Here is a 15,507-nt window from a genome sequence, read left to right as displayed (position 1 = left end):
TTATTTGGTTTTATCTACCTCACCATAACCTCAGAATCCATCTCTCCAAAAAAGCAACTGAAAAACTGCTTTTGTTGAAACCTTATTCACGGTGTATTGCAAATGATATGGCCCAGATCCTTATCCAGACTGGATTTAAAGGTTGCAAATATATATAAAATAGCAGCATTGTGAAATATTTTTGAAACAATTATAGCATAATTATCCTTATTTATGCCTTATTTTCTTACTAAAGCCTTCATCCCCAAATAATTCAGTGCTTATTACTTCTATTCCTATTGAGTGTGTATTACAAATCCTAAAAAAAAACACATTTTTTCTGTTTGTTTTGGTTAATTACATTGTCTTATAAAAGAGTGGGACATTTTATTATAAAAAAACAGTGTTTAAATAAATAAAATAAAAACTATTCTGACGCCGCCATCTTTAATCCATTTGCACTGCAGCAGGTTTCGGGCTCGATCCCAATTCAAACCCTGCCTCACGTGCCCTTGTGATAACGTCACATGGGAAATACCAAAATGCAAAAAGTGTGTGAGGGGGGAGCGTCTTATATTTCCTAAACAATGTACATATATATTTATATATTTATTTACGTATTGTGGTTATTTGACTATAAACACATGTTCTGGTGAAATAGGAACAGCTTAGTCGAACAGATTGAATGTTGTTAAAAAGACAAAATACGTAAAAAAACCCGACACACCCCTTCTTTATGGACCTCCCCGACTCTGAAGCGACCTGGGAAGGGTTAGGATTTAGACAGGACCACAGTGGAGAAGTCCGCCGAGGGAGCAGTATAGGCGAACCGAATACTAGTAAGTTTCATTTTTATTTCTGGTCTATTTTTTAAATTTTCTGTCTTAGAAACTTCCTAAAGTCAATTTGGGCTCAAGTCCGTGTGTGTAGGATTCCTCAAGCCCATTCAGAGTGCGCGCGCGTGTTGTGTCCGGAAGCTACTGTAGATCCTCCGTAAACCGCAGGAAGTCGCTCCTGTCGTAGGAGCCGAAAAGAAAGTGGAGACTGATGTGAAATAAAGTTAAGCACCATTAAATATGTTTATATATATATATATATATATATATATATATATATATATATATATATATATATATATAATTGAAGTTAAATTCAGGTATTTTCACTGCGCCAGGCTTTCCGCGTGCACGCGCCTGTGCCAGTCGTGCCTTCGGGGTACAGTATAGTATAGAGTTCATTTGTAAATATAAATGTTACTTATAAGCTCTTTCACCAAAACAAATATTCCAACCTATGTTTTAATAACTTTTAGTTGTTATATTGGTGCTGTATTGACACTAAAATGTGCTGTAATACTACAGTGTAACTCTATAACTCATAACCAGCCTGGTAGAGGGGGTGTAATAAAAATATAATGAAAGAAAATAACTCTTCCTCCGTTTTAATGCCTGATTACTTCCGGTAATAAATTTTCTTATCAGAAGCTGGAACAATTTTAAATGGCATGTAAATAGAGTTGCATTGTGTGAGCGTGGCATGCTGTCAGTGTGTGTGTGTGTGTGTGTGTGTGTGTGTGTGTGTGTGAGAAAGTTAGTGAGTCAGGAGAAGGAAGGAAGAGTGTGTGTGTGTGTGTGTGTGTGTGTGTGTGTGTGTGTGTGTGTGTGTGTGTGGAAAATTTAAGCTATGAAATGGCAGGCAATTTTCACTGGTTTAATGTTTATTTTTTACGAAATACCATGTTTTTGTACATAATTTTGAAGATGCTTTTATCCAAATTGACTTGCACTTATCTCACTTATGCACCTGAGTGGTTGAGGGTTAAGGGCCTTGCTCAGGGGCCCAGCAGAGGCAGCTCGGTGGTGCTGGGATTTAAACTTGCAACCTTCCGATCAGAAGTCCGTTTTATCTAGAGGTCAGCCGATGCATTGTTTTTGCAGGTTAATTGGTACCGATAATTGATTGCTGCATCTATATCTACAGATACATTATACAGTACGAAAGCGGCCTCTAGAGGTTAATCACGGATGCTATGTGCTGTTTATTTAAAGGGTCTTTTAACTTTATCTTCTGGGGAGATGTTCCAATAGATTTTGTGGTGATTTAGCCACAAGTGTGTTAGTAAAGACTGGTACTGATGTAGGTGAGGTGAGGAGGCCTGGGGTGCAGTTGGCGCTCACATTTATCCAAAATGTGTTAAAAAATGTTCAGGAGGTCAATCAAAATCCTCCATTCCAACCCATGTGAAGCAGATCTTCATAGATCTGGCTTTGTACACAGGAACATTGTCATGCTGGAACAGGTTTGGGTCTCCTAGTTTTTAAGTGAAGGGCAACTTTCATGCATCCTATATAATTGTGGGCCTCTGACTTTGTGGGAACAGTTTGGTGAAGAACCACATATGACTGGAAAATCAGGTGTCCACATAGTGTATATCTCAGCTTTGAGTTCTGTGGAGAGTTTTTGTGTGTAAACCAGTTGAAGTTTTTAATTTTTCTTCTAATTTATTGTTGTCTCGGATCCATTATGATCTGCAGCGACAGCTGCAGCGTGGATCTGATTACAGCACTGATGTAGGGAGCGCTCTGTCACTTCCTCTTTATAGTAGAATTTTATTTTTTGTATTTTTTTTGTAAGTTTTTTTTTCTCTCTCTCTCTCACACACACACACACACACACACACACACACACACACATACAGTGTGTTCACACATGAAACCTAGCTCTCAGATCGATGACTTAGTGTTTTTTCTTAACTTTTTTGGGCATGTGTGAACACAACAAGCTATCTCTAATTCTCTGCAGAGGTAGTCAGGGATGTGAGTAAAGATGCAAGGTCAAACGTTTGTAGGGGATTTTCCTTAATGCTTACAAACAATATTAGAGGTCAACTAATGGTGGATTTTGCCGATACTAAGAACTCTGTTGGATCGTACTAACCGAATAATCAACCGATAGTTTTTTAATTGAATACTGGAATAAAAAACAAACAAACACCACTCAGTGTAAAATAGTACCAAGCTTACAAACATAAAAAAAAGAAAAAATACTGAATCATGAAATTAATGAGTTATATTAATAAATATTGAGGAAAATAAAAGGCATGCGTTAAAACAAAAAGTAACACAAAAAAATATAGTGACATCCAAAATGAATAAAATAAAATATATAAATAATAAAAAGTGAATAAAAAAACAGCATGTGGCATTAGTGATTCACCTCTAGAGGCCTGCTCTCGTATAACACAACCCGGAAAAACTGTATGGATTTTTACCCATCGTTCCAGCAATCAGCTATCCATGTCAATCAATGGAGGTTGAATCGGTCAACCTCTAAACAGTATTGAAGAATTATTCCCTCTTGGCTGTTGTAATATGAGTGCTGTGGTGGAGCATGGCTGTGAGGATTAGAGATCATTCAGCTACAAGAGCAGAGGTCTGTGGTTCAATCAGTATTCCAGTTCATCCCAAAGATGATCATAGGGTTGATATTTGCACTACGCTGGACACTTGTTCTTTCACTCCAACCCTAACACACCATGTCTTCATGGAGCACATATTTTGTACAAGGGCATTGTCCTGCTGGAACAGGTTTGGTCCTCTTTAGCCCAGTTCACACCTGGTTTTATTTTCTGCGATTTTTCTGAGATCTATTCACAGGTAGACAGGTGAAACACAAAGCTGGATACACCTGGCACATGTCTTCAGTGGGGACCACTAGAAAATTCCTAGAAGAGGCACAAAGACTTTGAATGCAAATGTGATGTGGTCTTGTGCGACCATTTTGGAATGTGATTGGACCGCACCGGACTCTGTTCACACTCAGACCCTGGGTGTCCATATATACGTTTGGTCCTGCCGCGCATAAAACCGTATCGGTATTACATTGGTGGATCAGCATCATGCACTTCCTCCAACTGTGTCTGATGTTTTATTTCAGGTACCGTTCTCTTTTTGTCATACTTTATTTTTTTTCTCTCTCCAGACTGTAGCATTGTGTGACGCCATTACACGTAGTCCGGTTTTCCAGCACGGTCATGTAGTCGTGGCGTGAACACAGCGTGGTCCGAGATCTGCTTTAAAAAAAAAAGCAGTAAAGCGTCATTTGTTTACTTTCAGGTCCTCTTTTTTTTCCAAGGGACGAGCAATTGGTTTGAAATATAACGCATGTGAGAAAAACTTGTAAATTGGGCTTTGGTCTCGTCAAAGCGCATAAAGTTCATGCCCCGTTTACTGGTTTGCTTGTAATATAAGAAGGAGCAGATAGTGATGCTGAGGAAGCATAAGAGAGGTGTGTGTGTGTGTGTGTGTGTGTGTGTGTGTGTGTGTGTGTGTGTGTGTGTGTGTGTGTGTGTGTGTGTGTGAGAAGCGTTGCAGTGAGTTAGCAGCATGTAAATTTAACACACTCCATCGTACACTGCGGTGGCTCTGTAACAATAAAAACAGGATACTGATGGTTGGTTTCGCTCACACACTGATCTTTCCTCTCCCAGGCTGCACGATCTACAGCTGTAAGGTAAAGAAACAAGACACTTCACGAATATACATATGATTTCGAGGAATATTTCAGATCCCTAAGCAAATAAGGACGTTTGTGGTGCGTATGAGAGTCAGTCCAAGCTCGTCTTTGTTAGCAGATAGACAGCAGGTGTGTGCTGGGTTCGTTTTACATCCTATAGAAAAAATGTCATTTTTACAGAGCAAGTTGTTTTTGTATAGACGTGTGGACAGTAATTGATGCAGTAAAAGTGTAAAATGATTTGTCAGACTGCAAGAGGGTAATCGAGTTGATCAGGGTTTCTGAAGATCCTTTTTTTGTTTCTGGTCATTCAAAACCTCCACAACCCCCTTAAACCAGCCAGAGATGAAACACCCTGAAGCTGCACAGGAGAGACTCGTGTCTCATTCATCACTTCTTCCCTTGTTGTTGTCCCTTGTTGGGAGTTTTCTTTTTTGTTTTGTTTGCACACTGGGGGAAGTTACCCCAAGCAAGTTCTGCCACATTAAGTTTTTCGAGACTTCATTATTGCTTTCATGCACATGAACCAGGCCCTGTTATTTGTATTATGATGACCCATGAACCCTGGTAAACTTTTACAAATACGCTGGTGGCGTTTATGAAGCGTAAAGGAAAGGGGAGATTTACAAGAAGAGTTGGATGAGGATCAGCCTGTAAGATCGTGGTTTCTCCGGGAGTAGCTGTAAATAGGGTGATGTTTACAGTAAGGAGACTTTGTGACAGGGACTTTTCCTCCATGAGCGAGTCATCAGAACTGTCTGCTTTGTTGTTTTGAAAGAAGACGAGTGGAATATTTTTCGCTTTCTTTTTATTAGCCGTAAGAGAAAGGCCAAGCCGAGGGAACGCTCATCCGCATCTCAGAATGTTGACACTTTTGAGCTCTGTGTTTTTCAGCCACACAAAATCTGTGTGAAACCACTTTGTTTGGTTCGCTAGCTGTCTATTATGAGTGATGCGTATTTTCCACTTCAAAATATTAACCTACAGAGTCTAGAGGTTATTGATTTAACATAAATTGTCTAAAGTATAAGTCTGTGCTGTTGTGTTTACTACTGAGTCTATGAGATTCTACGAGATTAAATCGAAGTGCAGTTTAGAGAACACGCACATGTTTTCCTAGTAGGAATTCCCAGTTGAGGAGGGGTTTTCCTGTGTTTCCTCTTTTTAAATCATATAAATGCTCAATTAATGTATAAATTGTTATAATGTTCACTGAACGGAGAAAAATAAACCACGAAGTTGAATCGTAATAGAGCTCCAAAGATGACTAAAATGACCGTCTTTTATCCTTAGCGTTATGACACGCTTGTCTAAATCAAGCATTAATACAGTGTTTATTCGTAATTGTTATGCCCCTAATTTAAAAAGTATGGCATGTTCTCAAAGTAATGATGGAAAAGTGCAGTACACAATCGAATGGGGAAGTAATGCTAATCACATAATGTCCCTTCACATCATTTTCCCAGGCTTGATCGTGATTTGTTGCTGTTTTGAGGTCAGTTGAAATCACCCAGATTGTAAAATATCAAATAACGAAAAGCCTAAAATAATGCAGGAGTAACAGGTTTGGTTTTTGTTTTGTTTTGTTTTTTTAGCTCTGGCATGAACCCTGTGATTTCATATAAGACCACAACAGTGCCTATGTAGCATCATAAAGTGCTGGGGTGTGATGAATATCAGCTCTTTTTTTTTTCTTGACTGTAAAACCTCGACCCCTCCAACAAACTTGTTTTAATCTGTTGATACTTTTTGAAAAAAGTTTTTTAATGAAGTTAAGATGTTTTATGATGATGTGTTTTTCTAAACACTTTAGGACTACATTTGGATTTAGTTATATACTTTATACTATATTGCTTTCGGTGTGAATAGAAGCTGACATTAGCGTTAAAGCAAAAAGAAACCAAAAATCAAATCCAATAACCACCCGTTTGTGAGGAGAACGTGATCGAGGCGGCCAATTTTTTTCACGTGCCTCCCAAGATCTGAAAATCTCACAGCATTCCTATTGAGCTGGGACGAAAATGGCGGCGAGCAGCGTTTCAGTGCCTCGGTACAGCACAGTGGAAAATAAAGCGTGATGTTTTCTCTCATTCTCAGCACTTCCTGTTCTCATTTCACTTTTCGGATGCGCATCCTGTGTATTAAAGCGCGGCTGCACGCCGGGGACATGCCTTTTGTCTGAGGTGTATGCTGTGATACGGGAGCGCAGGTTCACACGTTCGTTGTGAGGCGAGACTGTTGCGTGGTGTTCGCGTATTTGCAGAGCTGACTCGGCAGCTGGCGTGCAATTTTACGCTGCGGAGTGAACTGTTTCTCTCGCCAGCTGCTGGGACACTCAAATTTATGATGTTTTTAGATTCATGGTAACAGTTGGTGACTTGCAGCAGGAATGGAATTCCTAAACGCACACACACACACACACATCGTGCTGTAAAATAGTTTCATATAAGGAGAACTTAGTGTTGGGTTTTATATACACAATATAGATAATAGTATTTGGACACCCGACTGTTCCAGCATCATGATGCCCCTGTGCACAAAGCCAGCTCAATGAAGATGATGATCTCCTTCGATTAAACACCTTTGAAATGAATGTAAACGCTGACTGCACCCCAGGCCTCCACACCCTCACCTACATCAGTAGCTGGCTTTACTCACACGCTTGTGGCTGAATGAACACAAATCTCCAGAATCTACTGGAACATCTCCCCAGAGGAGTGAAGGTTATTATTACAGCACATGGGAACTAAATGTGGAATGGGATGTTAAAAAAAAAAACACACACGCATCTAATGGTCAGGTGTCTATTGTTAAGGTGTAGCTGTGGATGTTTTTTTTTTTTTTTTTTTTTTTTTTTTTTTTAATATATATATATATATATAATTTGTTTGTTTTCTTACTTCTATTATTTTCCAAGTCATGGCGTGAGCACAGTGGTATTGAGTTGCTGCAACTTTTAATTTCGGCTATTAATTGATTACTGAGCATTTAATCTTATTGATGATCAAGTAATGACGAGTGATTTGTGATAGAAGAGTATCTGCAAGAATGAAAGGGAAAGTTTATAGGACTGTGATGAGACCTGCGGTGTTGTATGGATTAGAGACAGTGGCATTGAGTAAAAGACAGGAGGTGGAGCTGGAGGTAGCAGAGCTGAAGATGTTAAGGTTTTCGTTGGGAGTGATGAGGATGGACAAGATTAGAAATTAGTTTATTAGAGGGACAGCACATGTACGACGTTTTGGAGACAAGGTGAGGGAGGCGAGATTGAGATGGTTTGGACATGTGCAGAGGAGGGACATGAGTTATATTGGTAGAAGAATCCTGAGGATGGAGCCACCAGGTAGGAGGAAAAGAGGAAGGCCAAGGAGGAGGTTCATGGATGTGGTGAGGGAAGACATGCAGGTAGTTGGTGTGAAAGAGGCGGATGTAGAGGACAGGGGGGTATGGAGACTGTGGCGACCCCTAATGGGAGCAGCCAAAAGATGATGATGATCAAGTAATAAATTTCATTCAGAAAGGTTTCAAAGCATACAGGTAGTTTTCTCCTAAAACAATACTAGTCTTATTACTACTAATACTAGTGGGTACCTTTTTTCTTTTTTATTAAAAAGGTACCTATTAGTATGCATAAGCACACATCAGTGTTGGTGACTAGATTGGTTTATACTCCCCCAGAAGCGTATGTATGGTATTGATGTTCTCGCTGCAAAGAGGAAAATAATAACAACTGATGCCTCAGAGCAAGTATGGGAATGTGTGGAAAGAAGCTGAACGTTCATGACGTTTACTGTTAAATGTACTGTACATTAAATGGTCAGTTACACCGTTGTGAAATTCATACTCTGGGAATCTTCCTGGCAAAATGGGGCATCGTTTGAAAAGTACATAAGTCAAGTCAAGTTTATATCTTCATCTCTCACTCACACACACACACACACACACACACACAGTAGAGTACAGATGTGGTCACAACACGATGTGTTCACAGTGTCAGTTTTTCTGCATGGGAGCATCGAATTCTGCGGCGTCTCGAAGGTTTATGCTTTCTGGTTGGTTGCTAAAATGGCGTGACAGTGAGACTGACCGAGAGAGTGCGACAGTGAAAGTGACCGAGAGAGTGCGACAGTGAGAGTGACCGAGAGAGTGAGAGTGACGAAGTCTGATCAGGAAATGATTGTTTATTGCAGTTATTATGTAAGTAAGAGTGGGAACTAGAGTAATTCTTGAATGTTCCCTGACTTTATTTCTAACATTGTGCCATTCATTAATAAAATATCCATAAACAATGTGGTTAGGGATACAACTTTAGAAATGCTATGGCACTGAAAAATGTGTAGAAGCTGTTGTGCAAGTACACAGGTGTGCTTATTATGACGTTATAACATTATTAATGGTGAAGTAAAAGCACTGATTATCTGTTCATCATGGCACCTGTTAGTGAGCGGATATATTTATTAGGCAGCAAGTGAACATTTTGTCCTTAAAGTTGACGTGTTCGAAGCAGGAAAAAAGGGCGATCGTAAGGATTTGAGTGTGAAATTGTGACGTCTAGACGACTGGGTCAGAGCATCTCCAAAACTGCAGCTCTTGTGGGATCTTCCTGGTCTGCAGTTGTCAGTGTCTATCAAAAGTGGTCCAAGGAAGGAACAGTGGTGAACCGGCGAAGGGGTCACAAACGGCCGAAGGCTCATTGATGCACGTGGGAAACGAAGGCTGGTCCGTGTGGTCCGCTCTATCAGACGAGCTCCTGTACCTCAAACTGCTGAAGAAGTTAATGATGTTAATGCTCGATGAGTCACGACTGTTTTAGCAGCAAAATGGGGACCAACACAATATTAGGCAGGTGGTCATAATTCTATGCCTGATCAGTGGTTGTGTGTGTTTGTATACATATGTGTGTACAGTAATCCCCCGCTTTACCCCGGTTTGAATCTCACGCCTCCGGTTGGTTTATCATGGAATTGCATTTGCCCCATAATTAATTTGTTTGGCTGATTTTCCCGGTCTTTTACAGATAGCATGATAATTTCATTATCAGTGGTAGATTAATGATTCTGGGTTTGTATTCTGTTCAACATTCAACAACTGCTAGAAACTGTTTTATCCTTAAAACCTCTGCAAGTGCGACTGCAGATGTGAAGAAGCGAGGCGGCTGATCTCACTCCCGAGATTTTCTCTTTCTTTCTTTCTTTCTTTCTTTCTTTCTTTCTTTCTTTCTTTCTTTCTTTCTTTCTTTCTTTCTTTCTTTCTTTCTTTCTTTCTTTCTTTCTTTCTTTCTTTCTTTCTTTCTTTCTTTCTTTCTTTCTTTCTTTCTTTCTTTCTTTCTTTCTTTCTTTCTTTCTTTCTTTCTCGACGTGTTTAATGGAGAGGAACAGAGGCAGCAGTCAGTTAGATGCTGATATTGTGTCAGGCCTAACAGTGATGTCTCAGATGGAGCTCAGCGTTCAGTGAAGACCCTCTGTCTTCTCCCTCGACCCCGAGACACGGCGCTTTTGAGACGCGTCGACTTTCACAATACAGAAGTGGCATTCAGGCCAGCGGCGATTCATAGCAGGAATTGTGTGCCCCTGACTCCTACACGTTTTTACAACCGGCCATGGAGACCCCTCCTGAATACCAACCCCACCACCAGCAGCAGCAGCCGGTCGCAGCTACGCCCTGAAGCCACACTGTTTATGTTTAACTCCTTTAGTTCCACACTTTATTAAATACAACAACTCTAATTACACTGAGGAGGAACCTGTGCACTTTTTTCTCTGGTTTCGAGATCAGCACTTTTACTTGTGCGAGGTTCCTCCACTACAGCGCTAAAGACCGTGTGGCACGAGGGTCTTTGTGGTGGTGTGTAGTTGCCCCGTGTCTGCCCCCACCTCCAGTAGCCATGTGAAGGCAAAACGGAACCAGCTGCTGTGAACTTGCTTCTGTCACTTTTCCTTTCAGCCAGTTGTTCTGACATTTTGTGAGTGTTGAAAAAAAATATGTATTTACTGATTAGTTTCTGAAAGAAATATTAAAAAATTTTACTATATAAAAATCCTTGTCACACGATACTGATATCTAGCCGAATTAAATAGATTGTTTCATGACCGAGCCAGTGGCAAAGGAACAGCTCTCCGAGATGATATGAGGAAGAAACCTTGAGAGGAACCAGCTTTAAAAGGGAACCAGGCCTCATCTGAATGACGCCAAATGTCCATTTATTACAGTTGCATCATTGTTGAGGTTATTAACCGTTCCCTGATGGACACTTGAATACAAAACGATTATAAGTCATTATAACGAGCGGTTTGTGTTAATTGCAGTCTAAATATATCCTCACGGTTTATAACCCTCCATAGTAACTTCATGGATCTTTTAGCTGTTCATGTGGAACATCAGCAGCAGCACCTCCAAAATTCCATCCAGAAGCAGACTGTCAGGTTGAATCAGGGAGGTCCGGAGAGAAGAAAGGATCAGGATCCCTCGTACCTCAGGAGTATGTGTATTTGGAATTATTACTTAGATTTATTTTCACTTTCAAAAATATACTTCTCTTCCCAAATCAAATTTACTTCCTGTTTTTCTCCTTTTTTTTTCAAATATTTATTTTTTTTATCCATTACTTTTATATATATATATATATATATATATATATATATATATATATATATATATATATATATATATATATATATATATATATATATATAATGTATATACAGGGTGCAGTATCGGTTTATAAGTGACTCGTAGTGCAAATAATTGTATCCGTAAAAAGTAGGGATGCACCGTCGGCCACCGGAAATTTTCGGCCGAAAATGGCCCAAAAGTGCATTTTCGGTTTCCGGCCGAAAGACTTTGATCACCGAAAAAACACGGCCGAAACTGTTTGTTGTGATGACGCAAACAAACACAGCTGCCTGCACATGCATGTCTAAAACAACATGTCTGCGGTGTGGACGTATTTCAGTATATCTGAGAAAGACCCACGGGTAGCGATTTGCAAAACATGTAATGCCGAAATTTCGTCTGTAAAGACTTTCTCCATGTCGGGTTTAATTTATCACCTGAAATACAAACATTCCGATCGCTATGCTGAATATGAGAGAAACGCGGCACAGAAAAGCAAAACCCCTCTGAGCATGCGCACTCCGTCTGTGGTGGACGTTATTGAAAAGGCAGAAAGTTTCACGGTGATAGTGTTTATTGTATCTTTAAACAATTGCACTTGTTCTGAATCCACTTTGTTTTTATGAAAGAACATATTTAATTGTACAACCTTTCAGCAGGCCAGAGGGCCTGTACATTATTATTTAATGTACACATGAGTGCATTTAAGTTAAACATTTCAGTTTGAATTTTAATTTATTTTATCCTGTGCATTGTTGCAATGTGCTATAAATAAATATTTTCATAATTTGTAATTGATTTATTCTTTGAAACTTTAATATTTAATTTATGCAATTGAAATGCCTTGATTTTAGTAAGTTTAGTACACAATCATAGCCATAAATGCAATGGTAATAATAATTGCCATAATTTCTTTCGGTGTTTCGGTTTTCGGCCTTGCTTTCCTCTTTTTCGGTTTCGGCCAAGAATTTTCATTTCGGTGCATCCCTACTAAAAAGTTTTGAGGAGAATTTTGCTCAATATGGCGTGAACCCCGGAGTTATTCCGATCCCCAGGTGTCTTGTTTTACCTTTCATGCTGCTCATACCTTTACTTGTTTACTTTTACCATAACTTTATTCAAAAGCCGGCCTTTTTCATTGTATCCTGGGTTAAGATTCTGGTTTGTATATTTGCTGCAGCATCAGCAACCATGACCAGATAAATACAGCATGCGATCGGGTTAAACGACTGTTTATACATCAGTGCCACGTAAATCCTCAGTGGCTGTTCTTAAGCCTCCTGAGACAAACAAAGACGAAAAGAAAATGCAGCGGAGCAAACGAGTTCTGAACACACTTTTCTGATAAATATAAACGAATTGTCTCTTGTTTGCTCCTGTTGATTTGTCATCTTTCGACTTGATTATTTTTATTCTGCAACTATGTTAAAAAAATAAACGTATGCAAATTTCCTGTCAAGTTTTACTTATTTCTATCACGCACACTGTAACTTGACCAAGTAAACTGTAATTAAATCAGTACCAGGTCCTTTTTTCCACCAGCACCATTTAGTCATCATGGCTTTTAAAGGAAGTTTGTGGGCGTGGCTTGAATTCACCGGCATGAAGCAGTAGATCAGATCAGCTTGCAAATCTGCTCCAAGTTCAGCTGCAGTTAGTCCTTACTGAAGAAATTACTTTTATATTTTATTTTATATAATTTAATTTTTTTTTGGATGAAGAAAACCCACATAAAACAAAAATGTTGTACACAATTTGTGTGTGTGTGTGTGTGTGTGTGTGTGTGTGTGTGAGGGAGATGTTTTACATTCCTCAGGGTGCTTGAGGACATTCTCAGAAGTGTTCTTGGGTCTCCTTCTGCGAGAAGTCACTGTTTGCCTTTTGTTTGCATCATGGAAGGCAGCGGTTTTTTTGGAGTCTGATGAAGAGACTTGTTTTGTTACATGTTCTCATCGCTTACGTATGACTCTTAATGCAGAACATTTCCGTCCATGTATTTGGTGGGAATCACCGTGACAGTTTTACATTTATAAAGCAGCTTACAAAAGTAAGTGCACCCCAGTTTCACACATTTCAGTAGCCATATTATTATATATCTTCTCAGGGGGCAATACTATATAAATAAAGCTTGTATATATTTTAGAGTAGTCAATGTTCAGCTTGTATAACAGTACTGATTTACTGTCCTCTGAGAAGAACTCAACATAAAGCCATTATTGTTATTTCTATCCAATCAGACTTCAGTGGTTTTTTTAAAACCATAAACACTCTGTTTCTTGAAGGTTTTGCTGTAACCAATCAGCCTGCGATTCGGTTACTTTGAGGCCGTCTAGCAGTCGTACAATAGTGTCTGCATTTTCATGTCCTTTGATTGGATGGTCAGAAATTTGTATTGCTGTATACAAGAATATCGGTGAAAACGAAACCCATTTAGTGCATTTAATTGGCATATTACATTAAAATGCAAATACAGCAAAAAGTGAAACAATGAATGAATAATGAAACTCATAATTGTTCACTCGTGTTTACGTATAAAATCTCGCACAGTATAGTGATGTGATTTTTTTTGTCTCTGGGAAGCTGCTTAAAATTTTCCACGCACTCAATCTGTGTTTTTATCATCAGCTTTGAAAACGTGCTCCACTACTCTACTTTAAAAACTGTAACCGCACGGTACTGTGTTTCTCTCATGGTTTAGTTTGAAATTATACCAAACTTTGGAAACTTTTTGCCGTTTTCTTTGGTCTGTATCTTTTCCTCGTCCCTCGCTGTTTTGTCTCTGTTCCTTTTTTATTCTGCAGCGTCTTCTGTGTTGCCTGTCCAGAGCGCTCCAGAGTTTAGCGGGCGGTGCGTCAGTAATGATGGTCCATGGGTAACACAGTGCTCAGTGTTTAGTTTAATGGACTAAACGAAGCATTGAAGTAAATTATATGCCTCTATGAATTTTAGTAATGGAATTACTCGAGGAATCGTTTGAGCCCTACAGAAAACGTTACTCAGCTGCAGTCTTGTACAGCGTTCCGATTTTCTTCTCGCCGATGATATTCTCCCATTACAGCACATGTCGTGGCGTTCCGCCTGTCAGGAAGCGCTCCAGGTTCGGCTCAGTGAGTTTGACGGATATAAGATCTGACAGCTGCAGACGTGCAAAAAGTCCTCGCTTCACAAATCTCACACATTCAAAGCCTACAGCGTTTGAGCAGCTTGTGAACGTTTTGTGGGGATTTTAGTAGCGGAGTTTGACAACTGTGGAAAACACAGAACCAGAGGAAACGGAACAAAATGATCACCAGCTGTTTAACAGCTAATAGATCACTGGTTATCTGGCTGTGGCTTTGCACAGTGGATTTGATGGAAACCTCCATCTCCGATCCTAAGTGGACAGCTGAAACTCCTCATCTTTTCCACCTGCCATTTTTCTAGCGTCCCCAGTGAGCACTTGTGATTGGATTTTGTCCCTTATTTCAGCTGTAGGATCTGCGTTTCATTCCTTTCACGCCGAATGAAGAGAAATGAAGAGAGGAAAGGGAATCCATACACCGGTGTTCCTTTCAGCTCTTTTTCTTAAATACCACTTTTATGGTATTTAAGTTTTAATGGCATATCACCTCGAGCTATACATCACTTCCTGTTGCATTTTTATTAGCTAGTCAGTGCATGTACATGGAAGCAGCTAACACAGAGTTTCAGAATTTTTTACTTTTTTTGTGTTGGCAGGTTTTTTTTTGGTCACAAGGGCGTAACGGGCACTATTTTTATTATTTTTTTTACCTCTCTAACAGGGCGATGTAGGACTGAGCCAAGAAATCATTGTTTCATGTTGGTCATTTCTCTCATCATATATACACGATGCATTACACATTTTCAGATTCACATATAATGTATTAATGTAAATATAATGCGGTAATTTGTAGGGCTGTGGGACACTGACAAAAAAAAAATTCAATATAATCAGACGATATTTTGCAGTGTGTGTAATTGTGCCTTAAGGACTACTGTGGACAGCTGACAACTAAACTTGTTTTCTATATTTTTCATATTCTGTGTGGTGCTTCAGTTTACAGCAGTGATGTACATAAATCTTTTCCAATGAGATTTTCCAATAGATTTTTCCCTTTTTAGGGCCGTTTATTTTTACCTTCATAAAAGCATTTCTTTTCTGAAAGTGTGCATCATCTTTGAGTCACATTCTTATATTTTATCAGTCAATTACAATAACAAGGAGTCACGATCACTTGACACTGGAGCTTGTTTACATTTGTACGTTGTGACCGTGACCTTTTTCCGACCTTGAAATAGACTTTGATCAGCAGTTTCCTTTCTGGCTGAGGTACAATTTAACAGTCAAGTAGAAGAGAATTGAAGTATCCAAGTACCACAAAGCCTTTAGAAGCTGCTTCT

The 15,507-nt window shown here is 39.3% G+C and overlaps 2 protein-coding genes across 7 annotated transcripts in view; one reads left to right on the top strand and one right to left on the bottom strand.

The window, feature by feature from the left end:
• The window catches only part of LOC310738067 (uncharacterized protein), a gene marked incomplete at its 3' end in the record, with an annotated part of 255,387 nt that overhangs the window by 76,795 nt on the left and 163,085 nt on the right, over positions 1-15,507 (bottom strand). The gene's annotated exons all lie outside the window — the stretch shown is intronic.
• The window catches only part of fam49a (family with sequence similarity 49 member A), a 32,860-nt gene continuing 18,051 nt past the window's right edge, over positions 699-15,507 (top strand). For 2 of the 6 annotated variants that reach the window (XM_083563121.1, XM_083563118.1), the window contains exon 1: positions 699-818. The gene's annotated coding sequence lies outside the window, so the exon portion shown is untranslated. Of the gene's footprint in view, positions 819-4,397; positions 4,492-15,507 lie in introns of those variants that run through there. The other 4 variants (XM_083563122.1, XM_083563119.1, XM_083563123.1 and 1 more) reach the window with 4 other exon arrangements.

Source organism: Silurus aristotelis (assembly GCF_946808225.1).
Source record: "Silurus aristotelis genome assembly, chromosome: 15".
NCBI classification, from domain to species: domain Eukaryota; kingdom Metazoa; phylum Chordata; class Actinopteri; order Siluriformes; family Siluridae; genus Silurus; species Silurus aristotelis.
This window is presented reverse-complemented; position numbering and strand designations above follow the sequence as displayed.